This window comes from Adiantum capillus-veneris, chromosome 28 (genome assembly GCF_014529385.1).
Source record: "Adiantum capillus-veneris isolate H3 chromosome 28, ASM1452938v2, whole genome shotgun sequence".
In the NCBI taxonomy this organism is placed as follows: domain Eukaryota; kingdom Viridiplantae; phylum Streptophyta; class Polypodiopsida; order Polypodiales; family Pteridaceae; genus Adiantum; species Adiantum capillus-veneris.
This window is the reverse complement of record NC_140958.1, coordinates 108,536,152-108,545,401: the sequence shown is the minus strand read 5'-3', so window position 1 is coordinate 108,545,401 and position 9,250 is coordinate 108,536,152. Positions and strand designations below refer to the sequence as shown.

At 43.0% G+C, this 9,250-nt stretch overlaps 1 pseudogene across 1 annotated transcript; it reads right to left on the bottom strand.

The window, feature by feature from the left end:
- Positions 1 to 5,066: 5,066 nt before the first annotated feature.
- LOC147421067 (UDP-glycosyltransferase 86A1-like) lies at positions 5,067 to 7,193 on the bottom strand (annotated as a pseudogene). Its single transcript, XR_015186981.1, has 2 exons — positions 6,576 to 7,193; positions 5,067 to 5,413 (listed from the first exon to the last, which is right to left on the bottom strand). The product of XR_015186981.1 is annotated as a UDP-glycosyltransferase 86A1-like (transcript).
- Positions 7,194 to 9,250: the final 2,057 nt, after the last annotated feature.

Sequence of the window (9,250 nt, the reverse complement as noted above, 5' to 3'; positions counted from 1 at the left end):
GTTTCCGGCTCATTTTCATACATATAAGATGCATACACAATCAAATGCTCGACAATAGAAAAATCAGTAGATTCATCGATCAAAATCCCAAAAAATGGAGAAGAGGTCAACTTCTGTAAAACTCTATTGAAAATCGACTCACTGATGTACGATGCAAAACTTGCGGCTGCTTTATCATTACAATACAAAGAAAATGTGTTTAGTCCACATGCATCCATCAACTCTATCAAGGCTGGAAACTTAACAAATGCAAGATCTTCCTTCGCAATGTAATAAGCGCATTGAAAAAGATTCAAAATATCGACATCCACATTTCCTCTTATTCTGTCGATGCCATCTTTTAATGCTTTCTTCCCATATGCCTTAGAGTAACATGCCCATTTGTGTTGCCTTAACCTAATTGCACTTAATTGAATATTCAAAAACCACATGTTCCAAACTCACTTCGACACTTTTTCATGGACTCACAAATTTTGCAAAACATTCTTCCTTTGCTTGCATCAAAATACACCCAATCAAATGAGACAGCCCATGCATCATTCCATGCTAAACATGCACTTTTTATTCCTTTCGACTCAGATGCAACAGAGGTACTAGAGGATACCACATTCAACGATGAAAAATCGCCAACAGCAGGGTGTCTATCCTCGTTTGAGACATGTACCTTAACCTTTTTGCGAGATGGGGTCTGAATGCGAGTAAAATTTGGCATGGCCAATAGAGTGGATTGCCTATTAGTCTTACTTGTAGATTGCTTTTGTGCCATTGCATTTTCCATGAATTTCCTGCAAAAAATGAAACTCTCTCTCTCTCTCTCTCTCTCTCTCTCTCTCTCTCTCTCTCTCTCTCTCTCTCTCTCTCTTAAACAAGCATGCTTTGAGTAAAAAATGTCTACGTAAACAAGCTGTGTAGTGAAGCTACATGGCCTACTGGTGCAATGGTCTGCAGCAAGAAAATGATAATGATTAAAGTCATTGCATGACTTGCATAGGGCATCGGGGCCAAGGGCTGCCGCTGCATGACGAGCTGCAAGAAAGCGACCATGAGCTGCATGCACATAAATAATCATTACTCCACCATATTGGACTTAAGCACTACACAGAGGGGGGTTGATTGAAGGGGAAACCCAACTTGGACCAATGTAGCTCATGAGCAGATAAGGGGAGACCACAAAGTAGGCCAACAGTAGGGGGCATTCGGCACACCCATGCCACCTCTCTCTCTCTCTCTCTCTCTCTCTCTCCACATCCCAAGGAGAAAACTTGGGAAACTGACCAAAAATCCACAGAAGCTTAAAAACAAGAAACAATATTGATCCAACCTTAGTTTGGAGGTGAAACCTTAGACTGGAGAGAGGTGTAAGAAGATGAGAAGAGCTATAGTCAGGCTTCGGCCTTGGCTTCTTGGAGGGGTCCGATCAATGCAGAGAAAGTCATGCTATGTAATTTATCAGTGCATTGGGCAATGATGATGGGGCAAGTTAGCAATCGGGATTCCAATGAGGCCCTCATGTGAGTCAGTGCCGCGAGGCTCGAGCCATCCATTCGTCGTGAGCACTAACGACTGCATGCTTTATAGTGTACGTGCGGTGTTCAACCATAGCACTCTAGCCGCTAGTGCAGGCTGCGTAGCTCTCTCTCTCTCTCTCTCTCTCTCTCTCTCTCTCTCTCTCTCTCTCTCTCTCTCTTCTGTGCATGAATGCTGTTGCTGATTGTAGGACATTACCTGCAGGGCTGGCAGCCAGCAAGTTTCTAAACTGCACAGCTCATGCGCGAAGACAGCAGGGGCGAGGGTGCATTAGCTTAGCAATGGGGAGGGCTTAATGAGCATTCTATCCTAAGTGTTATAAATCATGCACTTAAAAGAGGGGAGAGAGTCTAGAGAGAGAGAGAGAGAGAGAGAGAGAGAGAGAGAGTCTACGTAAACAAGCTGTGTAGTGAAGCTACATGGTCTACTGGTGCAATGGTCTGCAGCAAGAAAATGATAATGATTAAAATCGTTGCATGACTTGCATGGGGCATCGGGGCCAAGGGTTGTCGCTGCATGACCAGCTACAAGAAAGCGACCATGAGCTGTCTGCACATAAATAATCAGTACTCCACCATAGTGGACTCAAACACTACACAGAGGGGGCGGGATTGAATGGGAAACCCAGCTTGGACCAATGTAGCTCATGAGCAGATAAAGGGAGACCACAAAGTAGGCCAACAGTCGGGGGCATTCGGCACACCCATGACACCTCTCTCCCCCCCCCCCCCCCCTCTCTCTCTCTCTCTCTCTCTCTCTCTCTCTCTCTCCACATCGCAAGGAGAAAACTTGGGAAACTGACGAAAAATCCACAGAAGCTTAAAAACAAGAAACAATATTGATCCAACCTTAGTTTGGAGGTGTAACCTTAGACTGGAGAGAGCCGTTAGAAGATGAGAAGAGCTACTGTTAGGCTTCGGCCTTTGCTTCTTGGAGGGGTCCGATCAATGCAGAGAAAGTCATGCTCTGTGATTTATCAGTGCATTGGGCAATGATGATGGGGCAAGTTAGGAATTGGGATTCCAATGAGGCCCTCATGTGAGTCAGTGCCCCGAGGCTCGAGCCATCCATTCGTCGTGACCACTGATGACTGCATGCTTTATAGTGCACGTGTAGCGTTCAACCATAGCACTCTAGCCGCTAGCGCAGGCTGCGCTGCGCAGCACTCTCTCTCTCTCTCTCTCTCTCTCTCTCTCTCTCTCTCTCTCTCTCTCTCTCTCTCTCTCTCTCTCTCTCTTCTGTGCATGAATGTTGTTGCTGATTGCAGGCCATTACTTGCAGGGCTGGCAGCCAGCAAGTTTCTAAACTGCATAGCTCATGTGCGAAGACAGCAGGGGCCAGGGCGCATTAGCTTAGCAATGGAGCGGGCTTAATGAGCATTCTATCCTAAGTGTTATAAATCACACACTTAAAAGAGGGGGAGAGTCTTGAGAGAGAGAGAAAGACTCACCGAGCTTTAGTTAGGTTTGAACTTGATGCTTCTGCATAAGCCAGTCTAGATTATAAATACAAAGCTTTGGGCTACCTGTTTACAGTCCAAGGATCCTCATTGGACCACATAGGGATAATCCACCATTGAACGACTTTGATTGGTCCTACCATGCTTTCTTAAACTTTTAAACCCTTTATGAAAATTGAGTTACTATTTCTACAAGTGGTAACCCTTCGAAACTATTGTTCTCACACAAATATACCCTCTAATTTTTCAGTGACAGTGGTGATCTCGTTTCTTCAACAAAATTTACCGTTTTGCAAAACCTTCAAACTTTTTAGTGGCCGATAAAACTCCAAACTTCATAGGTCCATTGTAACTGTTTACAGGTTTTTCTGTGAACACTGGCAATATCCCTATACCCACCCTTTGCACTGCAGCTACGTGAGCTCCTGTGTCTACCTCAACGACGTCTTTTTTGGCACTTGCAAAAGCTGCGAGCAGCAAACATAAGCGGCCCCCGAAACTTTGTTAGCCCTAATTATCTATCGCTGCCATTGCATGCATACGACTGCACGTGATTTGTAGCTACAGGAGAGAATGACGGAAACATATGCAATAGGCCTGTGTACTGTTGCACAATCTCCTTGAGATTGAGCTTGCTGTCAGACAACTCTTTGATCGACGTTTAGGCTTCAACGGCCTCAACCATATATCTATTAAGCTCGCCATCGCTAGCTCTCATGCAACTTGCTAGCTTCCCACTTTTGAGTCATGCACACCCCAAAGCACTACCAAGGAGGATAGAACCCAAAAGAACGTCTTGCATAAGGCCATGGCCTTCCCCTAGGATATGGTAGAGACACAGAGAGGGAGAGAGGTTGCAGTCGGCTCTTCTACTTCTAGCACTACAACTCCTCTGCACGACACATCGATAATTCCTAAATTCCCCCAATCGTGTTAATTAAATTAATGATGTTTCTTTTGATACACGTTCAGTAGGTGTAAATAGGGGGTATCAGCTGGTGGAAAATGACAAAATCTCTCATTAAAAGAGAATAATCGCTTTAGTGCAGAGAGCTTGAGAGAAGGTCGCGCAGGGGGACCAAGGTCGCTCATAGAGCCTCGGAAGAGGGGGGGCAGAGGCATGGTGAAGGAGGCGAGCTGGACATTGCAAAACTCCCGCAAGAGAGAGACGGAGCAAGGGAAGCCACAAATTTTCTTTAAAAAGAATTAAAAAAATAAAAAGAATAATTAAAAAGTCAAACTCTCGACAGGCGAGTGCAATGCCACTTGTGGCCTACACCATCTCAGAAAAATAAAAAGTCTCTCTTTTTATTAGAACTAGGGTAAGGGAGCCAGTTTAGAGGCTTTTTGTGGAAACGTGATATATTTGGGGCGGATTTTGCAAATCTCATTAGTTTTAATATTTATGCATTGCATGAGATTCCTCATAAAAGGCCGAATCAAATGATACCAAAATCAATATTTTTAGATTTTATTTGAATGTTCCATTTAAAAAATTCATCTTTTGAAGCTTTTTGAAGCATTAGAGATACTCAAGACCCAGTAATGGTACACTTTTCAACAAATCACAACATGACACATAAGCAAGATTCTAAGAATATGCCACATTTCTTGCCTCTAAATTGGGGGTGGATATGTGTCTAACTTGAGGGTCAAAAAATTTTCGTCTCTAAACTAGCTCCCTTACCCTTGGTATGAGAACGCACGACCGTGGGCCGCCTCTCTCTCTCTCTCTCTCTCTCTCTCTCTCTCTCTCTCATTGCCGGACTAAGAAGCATGCGACACGTGGTCGGGGAGAGGTCGCAAATTCCTTCCCGCTTCATCGATAGTAGAGATTATGGAGATCTATTTGCATGTCTTCGCAATAAGTATCCTCTATCATTTTCAACCAATCAAAAATTTATTCATTTTTGTAAAATAACCTCTTCTTTTTCATTAGCAAAAAGGGGAGTCATCACTAAAGCCTCACCCCTTGAAGCCAAGCCAAAAATATTCATAAATTGATTGTGATTGTTCTCAAACAACTATAAGAATCATATTGTTTTGTTTTATAGCTTTTATGGTTGTATGCTTTAAAAAATTAATTATCAAGCCCCTTAACTAACCACTTTATCCAATTTTGATCTTCCCTCCACATGCTTGTACTAAACTCTTTGTCAAGAGAATCTACCAAGGGACTCATTGCAAATATTGGTATTCCAAAGTCCACGCTCATGGCATCTCTTTCCAACTCTTCAAAAGTGTTGACAACTATTGCAAGGGACTTTTCCCTTGATTGTTGCAATGCCTTCACACAAAATTTATAAACAAAAGGATTGTTGTCGATGAAATCTATTATGTCTCCCCTTGTCAATGTTGGTAGCCCTGCAAGGTTTGTTGAGAAGACTTCATCCTTGCCTTGATCCTTATTCGATAGCACTTCCAAGACTACATGGAACAAAGAAGAATTTGGGCATTGCAACAAGGTTTTGAATTTCGCTAACACTCTTGTTTTTCTCGGAACCTTTTGTATTGATTAAGCATTCAAAAAAGTTATTCCAGAATTATGTATAGTTTTCAATAACTTCTTGTGTGATTGCATTCTTAGGGTACACATTCATCGATATTCGACAACTTATTAACTTTAAATCGATTCCTAAAGCATATAATTACTTCATAGCTTTTTAATTATTTAATCACACAAAGCAAGTGACACATTCCTCTCAGTTAAATTTGCACCCATCCAACATGATCAAAAGTAAAGAAGCTATGCATATAATCAAATGTAGCTAGTGTTTCAAGATATAAAAAGCCTAGACTTTCAAAGATGATCTACACATAAAAGGCCTAGACTTTCAAACATTATCGATATGTAAAGATTCTAGAAATACATTTCTAAATCACTTTAAAACAACAAATTAAAAGAACCAACCTACAGTTTTCAAATGATGCATCTTAAGCATTTCATTTTCAATACAAAAAGAAGAGTACAATTTGAACATTCTGAGTGCATGCTTTCTTGACTTTTACACTAAGATCGATGATGTGCGATGATTATGCTTGTTACCTCTATACTATGAATCAAAGTTTGAATCGAAGTTTGTCAACACCATATGCAAATCAAGGGTATGTGAAAGTGTCCGTGGGGAAAGGCTGCACCGATTAACCTTGTTACCTCGATACTATGGTATTTTGTTAGACAATTTTGGGATTGAATCGAAGATTGTTAGCAACACATGCAAATCAAGGGTATGTGAAAGTGTCTGTGAGGAAAGGTTTGCAACCCAAAATATACTTAATCATGAATGTAAACAAACTAAGGAATGTCAAAGCTAAGGGAATGTCAAAGCTAGCTTGATCACTAATAAATAAATTTACCTATGAAAAAAGAAATGCATGGAGGTTACTTCATGTGCCTTTGGGCTCTCTTCTTGCGCTTTCATATGGACTTGAAGCTGAGTCCCATGTAACTCACACAGCACTACCCCTATTTCACAATATGCAACAAATTTGTTGCTCTTGCATGTGAGGAGAAACTGTGTCTTGTTTCTAGGCAACCTACAAATTTAGCATTTCCCTTCAAGAACATCATTAAGACAAACTGACATACCAGTGTTCAAAGCGAGAGTTCCTTGCAGGATGTAATGAATGTAGAGCAAGCCACTGAGGTTGGCGGTCTGGAATTAGATGTGTGGGATGCCATGCTTCTCAGCAGCAGGTTGAGTGGGTCCAGTCATGAGCATGTCGGAGATGACGCACGTGACGGGGGGCTCTGCATTCATAAGCTTCTCCAAGAGCTCTTCTATGTGAGGAGCCAGGCCACTCAGAGCCCCAAAGAATGCCTCAACCTTCTTGTCAGAGTTCGACATCTTTGGTATGTCAAAATGAAAGGGCAAGCACACTCTCCTGATGTCAAGCTTCTCTTTGCGCCCTTCTCCTCCTCCTTCATTTCCGTCTTCTTCTGGTCTGATCGTCTCTGCTTCCTTGATGCGGGCCTCTTCGATCATGTTGTGTATGGACGCTATGTTGGCAAAGGTGATGGTGAAGCCCTCCTGAGAAGCAAGCCTCTTGCAGAAGCGCATGAGGGGTTGATGCGGCCGACGCTTGGAATGGGGATGGCCAGCGCATGCTACTTCTTCATCTTCTTCTCTTGCGGCACAGAGGAAGCAAGTGCCATGACGTCCAATATATACTTGATAGAGCGGCTGTTTTCCGCGCTATGCGAAAGATGATACTTGGCCATCAAGTAAGTCAACAATTCCACTCTCACTACGACTCTGGAATCAGTACTACACTAGAATTTTAATTTCACTAGTAAAACGGCGGCAGCATGGCCCCTCTTTACCCCCATTGCGCTCGCCACCAACTTACTCTAAAAGCCTCCCCAATTGGAAAAAATTTTGGCAAACCTCTATGGACTCTCCTGATGTCAAGCTTCTCTTTGCGCCCTTCTCCTCCTCCTTCATTTCCGTCTTCTTCTGGTCTGATCGTCTCTGCTTCCTTGATGCGGGCCTCTTCGATCATGTTGTGTATGGACGCTATGTTGGCAAAGGTGATGGTGAAGCCCTCCTGAGAAGCAAGCCTCTTGCAGAAGCGCATGAGGGGTTGATGCGGCCGACGCTTGGAATGGGGATGGCCAGCGCATGCTACTTCTTCATCTTCTTCTCTTGCGGCACAGAGGAAGCAAGTGCCATGACGTCCAATATATACTTGATAGAGCGGCTGTTTTCCGCGCTATGCGAAAGATGATACTTGGCCATCAAGTAAGTCAACAATTCCACTCTCACTACGACTCTGGAATCAGTACTACACTAGAATTTTAATTTCACTAGTAAAACGGCGGCAGCATGGCCCCTCTTTACCCCCATTGCGCTCGCCACCAACTTACTCCTAAAAGCCTCCCCAAATTGGATTTTGCTACTCTGTAAGGATTTACAGCTCTCAGAATACCTTCCCCTATAATTAATCTCCCCTATAATTATACCTGCTCGAAAAAAACTTTTTTCCAAAAACTTGGCAAACCTACATATGTGAAACATCAGAGGTAAATTGTCAAAATTTGAAGGTTTCTTACCTTCAAATAAAAAATTTAGAGGTAAATTTCAAAATTTGTAGGTGGGACTACACTAAACCTAGGTTTTTTTCGAGCACTGCAAGTCTCTCTCTCTCTCTCTCTCTCTCTCTCTCTCTCTCTCTAGGTCGTTCGAGGCAGGTTGCACTTGCATTTGCGATTTTGTACACTGGCCGTCGTGCACCTTGGTTGTTGTGCGACATAAAGGCAGAAGGCCATCTCCAGCAACGGCCCCCCCTCGGGACCTCCTTGCCAAAAACTTGGCAAACCTACATATGTGAAACAACAGAGGTAAATTGTCAAAATTTGAAGGTTTTCTTACCTTCAAATAAAAAATTTAGAGGTAAATTTCAAAATTTGTAGGTGGGACTACACTAAACCTAGGTTTTTTCAAGCACCTGCGAGTCCTCGCTATCTCTCTCTCTCTTTCTCTCTCTCGCTTTCTTTCTTGGTGTGCAGAGCACATCGCCGAATCCGACCTCTGAATCTGCTCTCTCTCTCTCTCTCTCTCTCTCTCTCTCTCTCTCTCTCTCTCTCTCAGCTGAGCACTGTCCGGAAGCTCAGCTGTCAACAGCCGGCCGCCTCTCTCTCTTTCCGAGCGCGCAGGTGAAGGCCACACTGAGTTTGCTCTCTCTCTCTCTCTCTCTCTCTCTCTCTCTCTCTCTCTCTCTCTCTCTCTATTATGGGGCGGAATTTCTCCTTTTCCCCTTGCCGTGAACCGGCATTTTGGAAATTGAGAACGGCAAGATATTAAGCTCAGCTGTCAATAGCCGGCCGCCATGGTCCATCTTCTCCCTAGTCCCGACCAGATCCAGTTCGGGAAAAATCATTTTTCCAAACATACAAAATTCTTTTCCTTGAATTTGCCAAGAGGAAATTTTAGAAATTATGGGACGGAATTTTTCTCTATTATGGGGTGGAATTTCTCCTTTTCCCCTTGTCATGAACCGGCATTTTAAAAATTGAAAACGGCAAAATATTAGGCGAAATTTTCTCTACTATGGGGCGGAATTTCTCCTTTTCCCCTTGCCGTGAACCGGCATTTTTAAAATTGAAAACGGCAAGATATTAAGGTGAGACACATCACAAAAAAGGGCAATTATGTCTAAAACTAATGAATCAATTCATCTCCAAACCTTACTCTCTCATCATTTATTTAATATAACATTTTATTTCATTTCTCTCTCTCTCTCTCTCTCTCTCTCTCTCTCTCT